The 16,336-nt window shown below is 37.2% G+C and overlaps 1 protein-coding gene across 1 annotated transcript in view; it reads left to right on the top strand.

Annotated features, from left to right (window-relative positions):
- LOC5569257 (contactin-4) overlaps positions 1–16,336 on the top strand; it is a 1,061,856-nt gene that overhangs the window by 1,025,713 nt on the left and 19,807 nt on the right. The window lies entirely within an intron of this gene.

Genomic DNA, 16,336 nt, shown 5'->3' with positions numbered 1-16,336 from the left:
TTTAGAAATTATAGTTCAAAACACAGTACCGGGCCCGGGTTCTACCGAGCATTGATCATCATCCTTATCATAATAAAATGTCACCATAGAGCACAGTGTGGGTAGTTACGTTGGAGTTGGACAAAATAACACTGCGGAACACGTTTTTGTCTTAAGCTCAAAAATACCGCTACTTTCTAAGTACGGGTTGTAGAATCCATTGCAGTTTTCAAAAATATTATATCACGTCTAGTTTTTGAGGTATTGTCTGTGTAAAATGCAAAAATTGACTGTTTTAGAAGTTTGCCTGCTTGTACGGCATTTATTTGCTTTATTTGCTACATAATTCAAACTTCATGTGTATAGCAATATCAGCTTATCAACTAAGATCATAATACATTCGATGCTCAAAAGTTATTTTTTGGTGTTTCAGAAAAGTACTGTATTTTGCCATATAAGAGAAACAAAGAATTTTTATGGAAACTGCAAGCATGTTGGAAAAATCGATTTTATCTGAACTTAATCGTGCTATTTCAACCAAATTATATCTTGAATGAAAGTTAAAGTCCTACTTTCCATGCTTGGTGGATAAGCATAGCAGCATAGCATAGCATAGACTGACTGTACATGTCAATGGTTGCTACTCCGTGATTGATCGGAACTGGTAAGAATTGCACTACTATCCAAATGAATAAGGGATGGGAGTTTCCGCTTACTCTCGAAGTGCAATTTTAGCAGATCTTATATTATTGATCAATAACGGCGCCGGCCAAGTCCTTACAGTCAGTTGGGATGGGGAAGGAATGTTAGGGTGTAATGATTGTTGCTTCTAGAGACCGAGAATACCTCTGCATCTCCACAATCAGCACGGGAAGGGTGTTTATTAGTGAGGGAGGAAAAGATCTGGGAGTCACCTCTGGTCGATGATGCGATCCATGGACAAGGGGGAAATATACGACTTATATTTAAAGCTAGTGTTGTATTTTTGCCTCGAGAAGCTTAAAAAATACGTCAACATCTATAATGTCGAACAATTCAAAAGATGTTTTTATTAATGACGAAAACTGAAAATTACATGTATATATTTTAAATTATATGAAACAGGAATAATGCCGACACTTGTAGTGACGAACTATACATAGTTTGTTTGAAAATTACATATGAGTATTACTGTGCATTTTTGTCTCGATATGGTAGAAGTTTCAAAAAATACGTCAACGTTCACAATGTCGAACAATTCAAAAGATAAATTTTAATAATGTCAAAAAGAGACAAATATATGTATATTGAAATTGTATAAGAAAAAAGCATAATGCCGACACTTATAGTGACGAACCATACAAAGTTTGTTTTAAAATTACTTAAAAGTTACGCTTTCAAGAAAATATGTGTTATCACAAGCATGAAACGAACTCACCAGTTGGTAATCCATCTTCGACTGAACACAAAACTGACACTAACAGCAAAACTTCTTGGCGTCCCGAAAACAAACCGTCTTGCTTGTGCCTTCTCAAATACCTACCCAGCAAGACGCTACAAAACAGGAAAAAAATCTCCAGCGACGAAAACACGCGCGAAACCGTGAGCTAAATCTATCGGAGGACGCAAAACCGAACTGTCCTGCTTGGGTTTCACAAAGCACTCCCTACTTTCCATGCTTGGTGTATAAGATAACAAAAAATGATTTGATCCTGGACACACAAAAATTAAATTTTTGTTACGCTGTTTAATTTGACTGACTCAGGATCAGCGTTGCGGAAATCTCAAATTCTCATGTCTCAGTCTTGAGATTATTTACACTTAAACTATTGCTCACGCAACTCAAAATCCAAAACATCATGCATGAGTTGGCCCATCTGACAATTCCCATAGTTTTTTCAAGCAAATCACTTGCTCTTTGCTTTTTCTGATAGAAGCGTCAGCGAATGATTTTGCATCAAAATCTTATACGTGAGTTTTGCGAAGCAGGTCTCAAATGAGTTCGCTCTCTCAAGAGAACTTAATGATTGAGTGTTAGTCTACCAACACTGCACAGGACATCCCAGACAAACCAGATTATACGTAAAATTAAATCACATTTTGCGATTGTCAAGACGCCTTATACGTACAAAAGTGAAAGCGATATATGTACATACATATTTGATCTGGTAAAAAATAGCATATAATGTGAGTGTAAAGATCTGATTACGAACTAAGCTGTCCTCCTATGCGACGTCATTTGAGACAACAATGTTGATTTGACAGCGGATACGGATTGGTTCGATAAAAAAAATGTGATACCCAAACATGTTCAATAGAACATGTCCTGTCCTGTTTCGAGCGGTTAACCAAAAACTGCTATTGACCTTCAAATCAACAGGCGCAACCAGTCAGTCAGTCTTTCAGGTTTTCATGAATAAAGTTCATACTCAAGCATACTCAAACAACAGTCAAGTCTTGTGTATAACGGCCGTCTCGGGTTATCTAAGAGCTCCATTGAGTACAGGAATTTGATAAACGTAACTAGTAATCTAAATGGTATAAATCAGTAACTCCTAGAGAGCCGTAGCGACTTCTCAGGGGGTCCACGAATCCATTGTAAATAAAAATCGTATTTCAAGATTTATTAATAAATGTAATATATCTCTTACCTCGTTTGCTTCAGCATTATATTGAAATTTTTACCTAATTTTGTTTTTTGTCTACTAAAAAAACACTTGTAATGTCAATTATAGGAGAATACAAGCCAAATTTTACCTCATCGGCTTTGCACGAACATTTCTTGTAGTGCGAACTTGTTTCCACTCAAACCACTGGTGAAATCTTCTCTAATCTATCTGCAGGTCTGATGACTGCAGTGGTGGTAATATTTGCATCACGAAGCACCTAACGAGTAAAAACCATCGCAAGACAACCATTACAGACTGCGAGCAGGCTTGGTTTGAAATAGCAAAAAGTTCGCGAACATTTGCTCAGCGAGTAACCAAACAAGGCGTAATATATTACGGTTTTGACAGACGAATCGATTGTATATCCATGAAATCGACAGCAAACCATCACTTTGTAGTCAAAACCCTTTAAAAACCAGAAATCTCAGAGGGGAAATAAATTCTTTTTTTCAAAAGCGCAATTGACTCTGAACAGCTCCGAACACCTTCATGAATCACTTTAGTTTCGTTCACTCGCGAGTACGACAGTTGCGAGTTAATCAGCACTTTGATGCTGAAAGTATTCAGAGTGGTAATGTTTTGGATTGCTTGTCAAGATTTATTTGCGTTTTACGTGGCAGATTTCTCTCACGCTCGGGAGCGTTTGGTTTTGTTTTTGTTCCAGTTCAGAAGAAACATTCTTCACTTTCCATCACTGCTAGTGGTGTCAAAATTTGGTTCGAACATAAAAAAATAAGAAAAAAAGTTCAGTCAAGAACGAGTAAATAACTCTTGTTTAGGGGAGTTGGTAACGGAAGGGTTAATAACTGTGCAAATTCGCTCAAAGCAATGAGCCAAGAAGCAGGGTTTGCTCCAATGGGGACGTAATGCCAAGAAAAAGAAGAATAAGATAGGTATGAACCTTATTCATAAGGCTCTGGAAGACCCCGCGTTCCACTTTTAGACATAATGTTCTATGGTTTAGGTAATTCTTGGGTAACCGGAATCAGTAAAACTCAAAACTCAATAGAATTCCCACTAGTAGACTGCAAAATAAAAACGAAAATGTTACAGATTGTTTTATTCAGTTAACACGTTTTTCTAGCAATATATGTCATGATTTTTGGCAGGTTCTTAGTTTTTTTTTAAACTTCCCTATAGATTAAACAAAAATATATTATAATTTAAACAAAAATATAATTCATTATGTTTTCAATCAAACAAAAATATTACGTTTTTTTTTTATTTTTCCGTTTTGCGATAGCCAAGAAGTTCTACCGCAGCTGGTAAAATTCTACCACAGGCTTGGAAATCATCGTATCATTGAACAAAACTATCTAATCAAAGTATGCAAGTAGAGTCCAAAGCATTAAAAAACAGCTGCGGTAGATTTCTGTTCAACCGTAGAAAGGAAAGTTATCTCAAAAAATTCCAATACAAATTAATAAAAAAAATGGTATCAAAATTTGTTGTTATCTCCACATGAAATTAAATTACCCATTTCTAAGCAAATACTCTTTATAACAAATAGAGTTCTACATCAGAACAAATTCAATCTGTTTTTGTTATTTCGACTTTTTTGTTTTAATTGTAACTAATACTGTTTTAATTTAAATTATAATTTCCTCCAGTAAAACAAAATGCTTCTAACAAATTGTGATACAATTTTGTTGCTACCCGTTGGCTAAAATATGATTAATATGGACATCAGCATTGTTCAAAATACTCAGAAAAATTATTGGGTACCGTAAAACGGGGTAACTTTGATAATGCGGGTAACTTTGATAGTGTGAGACCCACAACTTATCAAATGAAATTACGAAGTTTCTGTTAATCTGTTAAGCAAAACGAATGCAAAAGTAAAGAGCATTAGTATGACACTTCATGTCAAAGCTGTTTTCGTTGGAATCAAGTTCATTTGAGGATTTATACGCAAATATTAAAAAAAAAAAAAATAGATTTTAGCATTTTTGCAACGCTTACAAACAATCTGTTCTGCGATCACTAGTTGATGAAGTCATAATGAGTTCGTCACTTATTATTGACAGCCTAGTTATAATAGAACATGAATTCGATCTCAAATCTCGAGTTCTTTTTGATCTTTCGACATTGACGCTTGCTCTTGGGCAGTGCGTCAAGATAGCCTGAGCAGTCGTCAGTTGTTTTCCCTCTCGGGTCGCGCGCCTATTTTCTCTGAGTGCTTTTATATAGCCGAGCAAACGAGTGAAGCTGAAAGTGGATTGTTGCTGCTCAAGGATGACGGATCAATTGGTGAGCTCGTTTCATGCTACTATTTCTAATCTATAAAATATGTATAACTGCACCTTTAATCGTTACAATGGTGAGACGTAAATATGATTTATCAACAAACTTTGAAAGGTTCGTCAATAGGAGTGTCGACATAAACTCTGATTCATAAATTATTTATGTCTAAATTTGTTTTTTCAAAACTCCTTTTGCGTTTTACCTTTATTTTTGTAATTAAAAAAAACTTTGAATGGTTCGACACTACAAGTGTAGACTTGCGAAAGGTTCACTTTATTCAACACACTTTGTAAGGTTCGTCACCTCAAGTGTCGGCTTAATTTTTCTCTACATAGATATTGTTCATATCAAATGAAAATATTATATTTACATATAAGCATGTTTATATCTCCCAAATAATTATTTATCATGGTCTAATCGCTTATAAAAGTGAATCCTGTGACCCAACGGTCCTCCCCATTAACAAACATCCTTCCCAGTAACCTTTGTGGAGATGCAGAGGCAAACACGGGCTCCAAATAGCAAAGGTTACACACTAACATTCCTTCCCCCAATCCCACCTGACTACAAGGACGTGGCCGGTGCCGTTATTGACCATGTATAAATAGAGGCACTGAATGATGCACACTGAAGAAGATTATGGCCAATCCCAGCCGAACTTCTAGTTGATTCTTTGTGCATTTTCACTGACTTCGGTCAATCACGGAATAGTAACCAATGATATGTGTAGTCAGTCTAAGCTAAGCTAAGCTAAGCTAACATGAATTCGGTCTCAAATCTCTTAGCGAAAACCATTTTTTCAAACTGGGACCATTTTTGTAATATAAGTCAGAAATTTCCATATAGCGTTAAACGCGTAGAGGTATGCAACACCCTATAAATTGTCCATAATTCATTCAATTTTGTTCGATTTATACTCCATTATCAAAGTTACCCCAAAACAGAGAACCGAATTTCTATGATATGAAAATAATATATCCATTCAGAATGAATCTTTTGGCAATCTATCTAGTGCAATCGATAGCTAGGATGCCAGTACTTGTTTTAAAAATATAAATCGTAATTCTTTGAAACAGAATGCATAAATATTGAAGTTTTCTTCGAAAAAAGCTATCAAAGTTACCCCGTTTTACGGTACGCTTTTAAATCTAAAATGTTCTTGTTTAATCTCAACTTAACAGAACACAATTTTGAGAGACTATGTAGGTATTTTGTTTTTGCAATTTCTCATCATAATAGACTGTTTTTCATCACGCCAATCTGTCATGAAACGGCCTACTTTCCTGCACTGAAATCTGAAGTGTGGTATTAGTCATAACGCAACTGAAATCAGTTGCGTAATGATTATTACGCAATGCCTTTGCATTACGCAATTGTTTTGAGTAAGGTAATGGATCTTAATGTAGTGATTAAAAAAAATGCGAAATAATGGAAGCCCAAGCAGGACAGTTCGGTTTTGCGTCGTCAAATAGGTTTTGTTCACGATTTCGCGCGTGTTTTCGTCGCCGGAGAATTTTTTGCGCGTATCGTTATTTCATACAATCCGATGACTCTGGAGGGATCGGTTTTGCTTTTTACTGGCTATTGAGCAAAAATATTACTGCACAATCGACAAGCATTTCGCGAAATACTTTTTATACTATAAATAAACTATTGTTTTCTCTTTTGATTGCCGGCATTCAAAAAATTAAATTGAAAACACTTAAACAACAAATGTTTATGGTCTATCGCCAGCTTTCTAGGCGAATCCTTACAATATACCTTCCCCAACCTCCAACTCCGTAGCACTTATGAGGGTGTCGCTGAGTCGGTGGCCTCTCATTAAGCAAGTGCTACATCAACAATTCCTTCCCCTATCCCAAGTTACGGTAAAGATGGGCGTGGCCGGGAATAGTGATATTCATGCTTTTAGTATTCTTATTTATGATTTGAACAAGGTATACTCCCCTGTCTTGTTCCTGAAAGTAGTCAAGATGAGATTATTAAAAAGAAACATGAATGTTGCTAGTATCCAATCTACGAAGTATACCGTAACTACGCTAACGCTAACGCTAATTAAAAAAAATGCGAAATAATGGTGAATGAATCCCGATGTTATTTCTGATAACTCCAAGTTGTTTCCTACAAAATTGCAAAAAAAAAATGTTGTCACAAAACTCGATTTTTACTGCACTTGTCATTATTATCCAACACTGCAAGCCTCGTTCGATAAATATACGACTCGTGCTGTAAAAATCACCATCCTGCAACTTGTTTCGTAAACTACTAGTTTATGAACATTCAAGAGAACACTGGGTAAGCTTGTAGATATAAAAGCCTGTTTTCCAGGTCGCCAATGATCTAGAATACTAAAGCAAATTACACTAAGGTTTTTTTTTACACGGTCCCCCGTGCCGTGCAAAAAAATTCCGTGCAAAAAAAACCGTGCTAATTCTGGAATTTGTGTTAAAATAAACCGTGGTAATTCTAGAATCCGTGGAAAAAGTACCGTGTTGATTCTGAAATCCGTGTGAACAGGAAAAAAAGCCGTGTTAATTCCGAAATCCGTGTAAATAAGTAAAAAAACCGTGTTATTTCCGAAATTTGTGCAAAAAAAGTACCGTGTTAATTCCGAAAGGCGTGTAAAAAAAGCCGTGTAAAAATAAAGCGTGCAAAAAAAACCGTGTAAAAAAAGACTTTAGTGTATATCAGACATGGCTTCACACAAACTCTACCAAACACCAAGTTTTATCATGATGATAATTTTCGAAATTTTATACACACTTTTTCAGTCCTCATTTTTCATTTTAAAATAAAGAATTCTTCTTCTTGACGATACCTCACTGGGACAGAGTCTGCTTCTCAGCATAGTGTTCTTAAGAGCACTCCCACAGTTAATCAATGAGAGCTTTCTTTGCCAATGGTGCTATTTTCGCATTCGGTCCTCGTGTGGCAGGTACGATTATACTCTATGTCCAGGGAAGTCAAGGAATTTTCCATTATGAAAAGATCCAGGACTGACCGGGAATCGAACCCAAACACCTTAAGTATGGCTTTGCTTTTTAGCCGCGTACTCTTACCACTCGGCTAAGGAAGGCCCCAAAATTAATAGTTAGGACTTCCAAATTTCACACATTTTACACATAACAATGTCCCTAATCGGTTTTGATCTCTTGAAAAGATAAATTGCCTCACTGTGTGATTTCTCCTGCATAGCTTGACGCACATAGTGGCATAGGTGGCACGAGTGACACATCTAAACAGAAATTGCAGCCCGTTGCATTCAGCCTGATCATTAAAATGAGTAAGCATCAACCGCCAATCTGCAAGTCTCATTCCCAGACAAGCATCATTATCGGTGTTGCCATCGTAGTCTATCCGTTCACGTATCGACCCTACCTTACCAGAGATGATATCATCTCTTTAAAACTCTACATATCTGTGGAACAGGACACGCACATTGCGTACCTTTTTCATTTCCACCGACACAGAATAAACCAAGTGGAAAAGGCACATGGAAAGAGCCACAGGTACCTATGAGTGCTGACATCTCGCGTCCAGATGCAGGAAAGGTAACGTCGGGGCCGGTGTTTGTTTCCAGCGTAATGGAAAATGTCCAATGAATGTGCGGGATGATTAGTTTTTGCTTTTACAAACATGTGGTTGAAATCAAGAAACCCCTGCACTCTCTACACAAGGAGGACCATTTGAAGGTCCATCGAGTGATGTCCTAGTTAGAAAGGAACAGAAACGATTACATCGTGGGAATGCTCATTTGCAAAATTGCATCTTCGAGGGCTGTTGAGAAAATGTGCGTATGCGGAATGAAAAGAGTTAAATGCTTTATGTTTGCACAAAGAAGTTATGCGACTGATTCAGAATAGATTTCTATGTTTGGATTGAATTTGCTGAATTGAAAAGATTGTTCTTAAAACAAAGTTTTTATTTTCTGTTATTAAATAAATCCAGACAATTTATATATTTGCTACATTTGTCTAAAATGTCCAGTTTAGGAGCATTAGGAGGAATATTCAATTTTTGCAAGTATGAAGAAAAAAGAAAGGATTTTCCGTTGATAAATTGTCGGAATTTAACTTATGTGTACCCGCAGCTACATTGACAAAGGTAGCTTTGTTCGATTTAACAAATCAAAATTTTTGAATATTATAATTTTTTTAGTATCAATATCGGTATCTGAAATCCGATTACAGTTCTCATCTGAACAACACATTGTTGTACTAAGTTAAAACATCTGTTGTCGTACAACAAAAAATGCAATTGTCGAAGTTATATACCACCATCAGGAAGATAAAATGAACTTAAAGAGTAAAGTCACCCTGACCGACAACATCTCTCGACTGGGAAAGCAGGTCATCAGTGATATGATTGCACTTTAGCACTCTATGGCTCTCCATTCAATGTTAAATATCTCTGTTTGCCCACATACCCTAGCATCATGCATGCCACGTATATCCACTTTCCCACTTTGCTGCTGAGCTGAGCCGGTCGCTTTATGTGGATTTGTCACATTTTATCCCACCAGCTTGGAATCGAAAAAAAAATCAGTGACATTTTATCGCACTCTTTTCGCTTGAGTTCTCATCGAACTCCTATTTATTGCAACCATACAGGGGCATGCACAGAAGAATTTTCAAATGCTAAAATAAGAATCTGGTGTTTGACCAGTGGCGCTTATATGCAATTAAATTTGGATAGTTTCATTGCAATACCTTTTAACTCAAAATACGACTAGTTTGATAGTACAATAACATGAAATGGCGTTGTATATCTATAGACATCATTGGTGCATCATACAAAGAATTGCCTAAAGGTACATTTGCCGAGAATTTAACACAGCAAGAAATAAATTGGATTGTTACGTAATTTTAGCTGCACATCAGTCTCAACACCAATATGGTACAAAATTAAGAGGACGTTAACTACGTTAGACATTTTTTGTTTTGTGATTTTTCGACTCGCAACAATTCTTGATAAGATTTTTTTTGTGAAAATTTAAAATAAAATATTAAAAATACTGAAGAGCATAGAAAGTATTATGAACTTCATTGATAAGTATTATTTAACACAGTTTGAATTCTGTAGTAAATTAAACAATTCAACCGCCATACAAGCTGCTACTCTTGCATGCAAGTTAAGTCAATATCTCAAAAACTGGACATGCTATGGTATATTTTGAAAATGGTAGCGGTATTTTGGTATTTGTTCCACAGTGCATTATTTTTTTTTGTTGTGTACTTCCCGTGCAAGTTGCTTCCACTCCAAGTCAATTAGAAAGTGCAAACGACGACGTTGCGCCACTACACATATATCTTAAACAAGAAGCACTTTCTTGCTCTTACCGTTTATGGGTACTGGATCTACTGGAGAAAAATCCAGTGAATCGTAGATCTACACACACTTCGTTGTTTCCACTTTTGGTGAATTGGGACAAAATTGTCCTTGCTCCAAGTGATCTCACAATTGCTTGTAACTTTCCTTACAGGACATTTACCACACAATTCCCTTCACGGGAAGAGTGGACGTCTGGCTATTTGGAAAGAAGTATATCAAACAATATAGTATGTTACACTGATGGCTCCCTTCTTGAAGGTAGAGTTGGTGCAGGAGTATATTCTCGTGAGCTAAGGCTGAATCAGTTTTACTCACTTGGTAGAAACTGCACCGTTTTTCAGGCGGAAATATTTGCTCTTATGTGTGGAGTGCAATCAGCACTTCAACAGCGCGTAATGGGTAAAGTCATATACTTCTGTTCAGATAGTCAGGCTGCTATAAAAGCTCTCGCTTCGGCCAACTCAAGGTCGAAGCTTGTTATCGCATGTCGAACTCAAATTGAGGAACTGAATTCAGTCAACTCTGTAAACCTTGTATGGGTACCTGGCCATTCTTCCATCGCTGGAAATGAATTGGCTGATGAGCTAGCTCGCGATGGAGCATCGCATGACTTCATTGGCCCTGAGCCGGCTATTCCAATTTCGAAGTGCTGGGTGAAGCTTCAGATAAACTCTTGGGCGGCAACTCAGCACAAGCAATATTGGAATAGTTTGGAGTCGTGTCGTCAAACAAAATTGTATATTACTGAGCCATCTCCAAAGGTGGCGAAGTATTTAACAAATCTGTCAAAGCAGAATTGCAGTCTCTTGGTCAGAGCGTTGACAGGCCACTGCCGACTCAACTATCACATGGCAAATATTCAGCGTGCTGACTCATTTGTGTGTGATAGTTGTGACTCCGATTATGGAACTTCGTATCACCTGATATGTAACTGTCCAGTTTTTGCGCAAATGCGATTCCAATTACTTGGTAAACACTTATTAAGTGAAACTGAATACAGAAGCCTGAATCTTCAGGACATCCTGTTATTCTTAACCCGCTGTGGTAATGAGCTATAGGCTCTCTTTACGCTCACGCGTTTTGCAGTGCCCTTTTTAGGGCGCTGTTCGAACCCATTGTGGTATGGAGCTACATGCTCTCATTTCGCTTATGCGATCTTCCCTCTTCAAGGGACCCACTCCTATTTCCTCCCATCTTTCCCTTCCCTTTCCTCTCCCATCGGGTAGATGATGAAATAGGCTCAAATATGGCGATGGCACAAATCTCCCAACTGGTGGGGAACGTGCCTTTGGAGCCGGCCTTCTGATACCTGATACCTCATACCCAACAACACACAGATGAGGTGCATTATCCAATCCCGGAAGGCGTCTTTTTCCGCGCGACAACACGCTGCAGTCGAATGGAACCAGCGTGGTGGTGCTGTTGGCAAGTGTTATTGTGTGCCCCACATATGCACACAATAGAAGTGATTGTGGAGAACGATAAAAATGCAATTGCGACGTGTCAGTTGCTGGCTGGTGCTTTTAGCTTGGATTTGAAGATTCAGGCAGATATGGTGCTTTAAAAAACAGTCTACAAAAAACGAGGTTTCACGAGCTGCAATCTAACCAAAAAAGAATCACAAGGTTTTCATTTGACAAAAAGAGTGGGAACTAGAGTTCTTGATTAAGAATACAAAAATTTCCGAAGCTGTCATTTTTGAGTATATACGAGAAATGTTGAAAGGACGGCTTATGCGATACATACAGAACTGGGTCACTTTAAATTCAAATGATTTTAGTGCGATTCGTTCATACTCAAGTGAGGTTTAAATCAATTAATTATCAAGGGATTCACGATTCAGCTTATTACTTACAAGTACAAACAGGTACCATGACCCCACAGTTATGGATCAAATAGTGTGGAGTCCAACCTATAAAATTCAATAGAACGGCATGGAAAACGTAAAATTGTAATTCAAAAACACGAATTGAATCGTTTCAAGTTGGAACCTCGGTTAGTAAACTGTTTTGAGTGTAATATTTACATAGAATTGCATAAAAACTAAAAATTGTATCGGCTTCTGAAAACCATATTATGGATCAATTTTCGTATTATGGATCAAATTGTGACATATTACGGATCAGTGCGCAAAATCAAGAGATTTTCAACTCAATGCATCTGTATTGCATGACTTGGCGAAAGTTAACAATGTGTCACATATTTCTGCAAAAATAGCAGTGTAAGAGCTGGAAACAAGGGTGAAATGCCATTTTTTTGGGATACTGTGTTGTAGTAACTGAGACATGGACTGTTTTCGCTCCACACCAAGTTTTCCACCCATTTTTGTCTGCTAAAAAAATGAAATTTACAAACCATGATGGTTTATTAGTTTTATCCTTAGTGCTTTTGTCTGAAAATGTCGAATCCAATGCTTAAAATGGCAGAAAGCTACATTCTTTGGAAGTGATCCATAACCGTGGTAAACAATCATTTCCTGGTCCATATTATGGATCACTAGTTAGAAGTGCTAATATTCGGTATTTAGAATCAACAATCAAGAAAAATGTTTTCGAAAGATAAATTCATACTAAATCGAAGCGAACGAGCATGTTTTATAGTATAACATTTGAATTTTACCACCTGTGGGAGCTTATGAATGCTGACGGCACTTCTTACAGAAAACGACCATATAATGATAGCTGTACGGTACCAACTAAACATTTGTCAAATACACCGTCATTTAGCGGTTGAATGTTGTGCTTAACATTACAAATGGTAGAAGACAAATAGTATAATATGCGAAAAATATGTTTTACGTCAACGTTTATGTTTTGAGCGAGTTATCGGATGTTGAACGCCAAAGTGATCCATCACTGTGGGTGATCCGTAACTGTGTGGGCATGGTACAAACAATCATGGTCTGATCCAGTTAATGTTAAATTGTTAAGTCTGATCCACTGCTAACAGTTTTCTATCGCAAATACCAAAACACCAAGCTCAATTTTGGGTTATGAAACTTATTTCCATTTTCAACATGTTATAACACTTTAGGTCTCTGGTTTTGAGATATTGGCTGTTGAAAATGCATTGTAAATCTTGCTTGATGATCTGCATAAATCGGTACTCATGTCCTAAATAATGCGAAATGTTCTGCTTATTGCTCACCACAAAAGCAATTAAATTTGAGATGAACGGTTCCGGGTTATTTGACTGAATACCTTTTAACCGAATGTAAATTGGACGAAAATGAAAACAATAGTCAACTGCAGTTAGCATGAAGTTGTAATTAATTACAAATTTGGATTTCTAAGAACAGCTTATTCTTAAACAAAGATAAATCATCATTGATTAACATTTATTAGCTCTTCAGTGTTAGTTGAAGAAACAGTCAGTGCTGAAAAGTGCGGGAACAGCTTTCTAAATTTGCTTGCTTTTTTGCAACTTGGACTTTTAGTGGTAATAGCTACTAGAGGTTTTTTGCTTGGCGTTTGTAGTTAGCTTTTGACTGTAACTAAAACGGTCCACGACCGTTTCGTCCCTGGGGGTGCGGACTCGAACATGTGTTACATAAACAATACAACAATTTTTAGCGTGACGAAATCATGACCTTACATTTCTAGGCATGCTCTGAGCATTTTTAAGAAAATTGTAGTTTGATAGCCTGTTAATTTTCAGTTCGCATTCCCCAGATTCGTCCTTCTGCAGGATCGGTTTGCTTCGACATAATTCTAGCAACCACATTAACATGAAGCTTTTGCTAACACTAAATTTTGGCTTCTTCTCTCACTAGCTTTTTGAACGTGGGTTTTCACCGAGTCGTTTGGTTTATAATATCCGGACGCTTAAGAGGCATCAAATGTTGCAACTTAATTTTTGACACTATATTGTCTCATCTAATTATAGTGTGGTTTTTATACAATTAGTTTAGGCTCTAATTTTCATGAAAACGATGAAATTTTTTACGAAAATGGCAAAAATAGCATGTAAATCGCGGGACTCTTTGACACTACCCCGAACGCCACTACCCCGAATGCCACTACCCCGAATGCCACTACCCCGAACGTCATTACCCCGAATGGGTCATTATCCCGAACGCCACTACCCCGAATGGGTCACTACCCCGAACGCCATTACCCCGAATGCATAACATTTTGAGACTTATTCTAGTTAGATAATTGTACGATTCTTTATGAGTATTTAACGAGCTTGGCTTAACAATGTATTTTTCAAATATTAGAAGATCAAAAAGCAGCTAGTTTTTCAACAAATAATTTTTAAAATAGGGAGCCGGATCCTATTCTTGGCACTTTTGATTCACTTCGGCAGCGGGGTTTTTTGAAAGCTATATAGCTAATTTTTGGACACAATATGCGTCGTACTATAACGCTTCTTATTGCAAAGTTTCAGATCATTCGGCAGAGAATAACCCCACACCCATGCCAAAGTGAATCTTGGAAGTGCCCAAGTAGCTCTGCACCCTGCTCTAATTTTGGTGATATTCACACAGCCACATTGCAATGCTCTGAAGAACAGCTTATTTCGAAAAGATGGGTGGATTTATTATGAAACCAATAGCTACAATATGCACAAAATAAGGATGTAGTAAAGTCTTTTATTGGACGTTGGTAGCCACTTCCTTTTCTCATTTTTGTAGGTGTCAGGCTACTAGCATTAAGATCTTCTTAAAGATTTTGTATCGTAATCGATGGTAATGGAAGATCACCCTGAGATAGTCGCTGCAAGTGTTGTTCTATGAAACCCGCTTAACGACCAACCTGATAGACAACCATTCTGCTATAGCAAAGAAACGTTAATACACTTGTACATGTTAGAAAAACGGCGGCCTCTGATTGCCGCTACATTAAAAACTTTCGTTGATCAGCTGTTAGTGACAAGCTGTTCTATATGCAAATACTAGCGACTAGCTTATCCAACGAAAACTTGAAAGAACAGCCTATTAAAGAAAGAAGGGCAAATTTCTGATGAAATGTTTGAAGCTATGACGTGAATGATGACTGTAAAAACGTCATGCTATGGCACAACCTATGTTCATAAGAAAGGAAAATATTAGATGAAAATCAAAATTAAAATATAAACACCACCAAGAAGTCCAAATACCGGTGATCACGCAGCTGTTCAGCAAGATCATATTGAAGGTTATGGGTTCGAATTCCTTCGATGGTAGATCTTATGCATTGAACATTTTCTTGACGTCCCTGGGCATAGAGGCACATGTACAAGAATAGTAAATTGACAAGGAAAGCTCTCAGTCAATAAAAGGCTTATTTTATTAAAAGCCCATTCACAAATTTCGTAACGCTAAAGAGGGCAAAAATGTTATGGGTGGTTGTCCTTAAAATGTCACATACCATACACAATATGTAAAATTTCCATTCAAAAAATGGTACACAGGGGTGGGTAGTAGGCCGTCCCTTATTTTTCGAAAATGCGAAATGTTATAAGTTCCCCAACGGCGCTAAAGGTATTAGGCGTAGATGACCCCGTGCGCAAAATCGAGCTAGCTGCTCTAGTGCACGCAGCATGAGTACTAAGTGCCACCAGTAACAAATTGTCCGGCGCGCGTTGATAATCAGCATAGAATTTTGGTTTCTTTGGGATGATTCAAATATTACGTAACACGAAGTTTGCCAATTTTAGACCCCCTCCCACCCACACATAATAGCTTTTGTATGAAAAATTTAATTTTTTGTATAGTCCGTAACACTACGGAAGATCCCCTTCCTCCCTCTGTTGCGTTAAGTAATATTTGAACGATCCATTTGTAGTTCTGAATTTTGTGTCAGCGTGCAGTGTTTAGACGATATCGGCAGTATAAAATATTATTTCACTTTAAATTCTATGCTGATTATCTATTTGTTACTAGTGGCTTTTTGTACCGTTTTGACTCATATTCCGAACACTTAAGGCCAACAGTGACTTCAAATGCATCTGATAGGAATAAATTAGCTGATATTTGTGAAAATTTTTGTTTACTCGGAAAGTCTAACTGTTAGCTGTTGGGTGTGCCAATAAAATTGTTTATTGGAACTTGTTTAGTGTTGTTTTTACGTGAAAGTGTGAAACAACATTTTGATTCAAATGCCGAACACTGTGTTCATTCTGTCTCATATTCCGAACACCTTGATTCAAAT

This window comes from Aedes aegypti, chromosome 3, assembly GCF_002204515.2.
Source record: "Aedes aegypti strain LVP_AGWG chromosome 3, AaegL5.0 Primary Assembly, whole genome shotgun sequence".
Taxonomy (NCBI): domain Eukaryota; kingdom Metazoa; phylum Arthropoda; class Insecta; order Diptera; family Culicidae; genus Aedes; species Aedes aegypti.
This window is presented reverse-complemented; position numbering and strand designations above follow the sequence as displayed.